Source organism: Topomyia yanbarensis, chromosome 2 (genome assembly GCF_030247195.1).
Source record: "Topomyia yanbarensis strain Yona2022 chromosome 2, ASM3024719v1, whole genome shotgun sequence".
Classification (NCBI taxonomy): Eukaryota; Metazoa; Arthropoda; class Insecta; order Diptera; family Culicidae; genus Topomyia; species Topomyia yanbarensis.
Window position 1 is genome coordinate 39,158,089 of NC_080671.1, and position 3,668 is coordinate 39,161,756.

Here is a 3,668-nt window from a genome sequence, read left to right on the forward strand (position 1 = left end):
CCTGATATCACGCTATCTCTGAAGTTCCAAATTTTACTTCGACATCGACTTTTTCTAAAGGAAACTTCCTAGTAGTATCCTTGATTTGAGTTATTATCGCTAATCCTAATGTCACAGAACAAATAAAAACCTCTCGAAAACGAACCGTTTGGGAAAATCATCATCATTACTGGAATTTTCATTTTCACGAAACTTTTCGATAACCTTCCGTCACTTGCGTTAATGCACTGGGTGCACAGTGCTCTGAAAATCTAGCGAAATCGTCTTAGGGCACCAGCGGGTCTAATTCAGAGTTATCTGCGCGGCGAGCTAAATCTGTAAAGAATACTTAAAATTAATTTCTATTCCATAATTTTCAGTTCAGCAATTCGAGAAATCGTGCTCACCGCAAGCCATGAAAAAATGGACTACGTTGTGAAGCGATGGTCACTATTTATTAAAGAATCACGGTTAAATAAAAAATTAAACTATTAAAAAATTTCAAATAGTTTATAATTTTCACAAACTTATTAGGAAAGATTGTTTAATAAGCTTTCCTAATATTGTGTAGGAAAAAGCTGAAAATTTCAGTATTTTTTCTATCTGCAACATATAAACCCTTGAGTATACCAATTAATTGGTATACGAATTGGAATAGGTTCGCCAAATTTTGGAAGAAGTCTATAAAATAACCCCTTGAAAACTCCCTAAAAATTGTTGTAGTTCGATGCGATAAAAAAAATCTCCAAAAAAGAAATGTACCTATTAATGTGAAACACAGCGAATAATACATACAATAAAGACCCATTTTATCAGTCTCATGGTGTATTTTAGGCTGACAAAATGGGGACATTGACTAAATCGGGCAATTTTTTTCTTTATAATAAACTGAAGCTGTTAAAATATTCTTCTCGTCCCTTTGTTGTAGTCTGATAACTATTTCTGATTATGATGATCTTTTTATTTTCGCATATTTCGCATATCTTCGTGATAAGGAAAACATGCTCCAGAAAGGATTTACTCGAATTCAGTCTTGTTCGTCTGCTAGAGCCCATCAAACATATGTTCATATTTGGCTGATAAAATCGGGGTTTCAATGTGTTATAATAGATATTCAGCATTCGAAGAAGTTTCTTTTGAACTAGTGTAGAACGACTTTGTTTCTACTTACTTGAAATCAGCGGCGTAGCCAGAAATTCGGTTTGGTGAAAATCGATCATACTGTCCAAACGGCATAATTCCGAAACCGTGATTTTTGAAGTTTTAAAATTATGCAGAATTAATTTTTCAGAAAATAGTAACAGAGTTCATGAATAAAATTCACCATACATACTTCTTGGACGATATACCGCCAAAATTATTTTATCAAATGATGCGCTGTTTAACGTTTGTAAAACTCATCGAAGATACTAAACCTCCGAAATTGGCGGTTTCAAAATGATGTTAACTTGACCTTAAATTACTGTTTTTGAACATTTGACCTATACATATAATTGGTCATACAACAAAAATCAAATGCTCATCAAAATCGATCAGAACCTGCTAGAGTCGAATGGAAATCGTAATTTTTCATAAATTTCTCTCTACATTCGGAAAGTGTTATCCTCGTTATTAATCATATTACGTTTTCGTCTCAACTCGACGCATTCCAAATATATAAACCTGTTTTAATCCACCTAGTGGTGCAATTGTGCTTGTCCCATTTGTCCAGACTCCGATTCCATGGCTGATTATGTTCAATACAATGGTGGAAATGAATATTACATGTTCAGTACGATTTGCACATACATACAATGGATCGACAGCCACGATCTTGAGATACTATGTGATACTGAAACATCGCTTGAAACCAGCGGCGGATCATGGAAAAAGATCCGGGAGGTCCGGGTTCTGCCGGACTTGTTAACATTTTTTGAACTAGTTTTAATTTTAAAGTAGCAACCCCTCACTGCATACTCCCTCCGGGCCGGTATGATTGACGATTTTTAGAGTGATTGCATAACCTTTCTATATGAGAAAGGCAAAAATGTACCAAAGTCCAAAAAAGTCAATTTTTGTCAAACATCTCAATGTTTCATGCATTTTAAATTCATTTGGCATCAAAAATACAAATTTGATCTTGAAAATTTTTCCTTTCAGTTTATATGGGAATTTGCTGTGTAATTGCACTCTTCAACTCGTAACTCCGGAACCGGAAGTCCAGTCAATAAAAAATTCAATTGCAGCCGATGGGAAGGTTGTACCTTTCATTTGAGACCAACTTTGTGCAAATCGATCCAGCCTTCTCTGATTAACAGAGGTCATATTTTTTCCACATACACACATACGTACACACACAGACATTTTCCGATCTCGACGAACTGAGTCGATTGGCATATGACACTTGGCCCTCCGGGTCGGGATTAGATTGACGAATTTTAGAGTGTTTGAAAAAGGCAAAAACATTTTTAGCAAATGTTGAAAGTTATACATTTTTTTGGTGAGCAGTTCTATGTTTCATAGACATTAAATCAATTTTAACTTCGCTTACTATTAAATAAAGACCCTTATTACAGTACATCTCTACAAAAACGAGCTCAATTTGAAAATAAATCTGAGGATTATGATTGATTACAGAACTCTGGAATTTTCTATTGGAATGTTTTCAGACAGGAATTTGATATTGATGCTATTAGACAACTGTGAAATCAAGACTACTAGATCAATTACATATCAAGACCCCATTCCGACAATTTATCAAAAGTCCTCATGATGTTTACAACAACAGGTAATCAATCTACGGATCAGATAATTGTTATTGTAATATTGAATTAAATCAGTCAGCATCAATAAATTTTCAACTTCAATCCAATTCTTTTTTGTGTGGTGGGGGGGGGAGTTGTATGGTGTTAAACCCCAAAACCTTCTCTTGGCTACGCCGTTGCTTGGAGTTATTTACTTCGCTTTTCATTTTCCGATATGTTTCAGATCGATCCGATGGTCATAAGTTAGAAAAATTGCAGTCAGAAGGTTCGCACAAATGAACATTTTTGTACTGATAAGTTATCAAGTTCCTTCCAGACAACTTGGAAGTGTTCGGTGATTATTTCTAGCGGTTGTAGATAGTAAAATGAAATACAAAATTCGTTTTATCGAAATAATGTTTAGCTTATTTCAATGGATTATTACTATATTGAACAATACATAGGCGACAAAGAGTAATCAACAAACAACAAGCCATAACTTTTAAAGTATTCAAAATAGATATTTAAAGTCTTTAGCAAAGTTATTCGCAAAAGTAAGAGCTACAAATTTGCTGAAGGCATCATTTCGATATAATCACTTCCAAGAAAATTTGTGAAAATATCTCACTCATAGGGGGATTAATCAGCAAAAGCACAATACCAAAAGAAAGGGCATATTGCCTCCATTATATTCTCCGAAGATACTATTGACCTAAAATAAGCCGTTTTGGCGTTAATAATAGATTACATGTTTTTGGTCATATTTCTGGCAATGGGAAATGATAAAAATCTTTCGTCCGCATTTAATGTTAAATATCTCTTTTGATAATAGTCCGATTTCAACAATCCATAGCTTGTTCGAAAGGTATTCGTTGAAGCTGTCTAAAAACATATAAATTGTTAATCTATATTGTCAATTTCGACAGATAATTCAAAAAAACTGCAAAAAATGCCATTTTTGCGCAT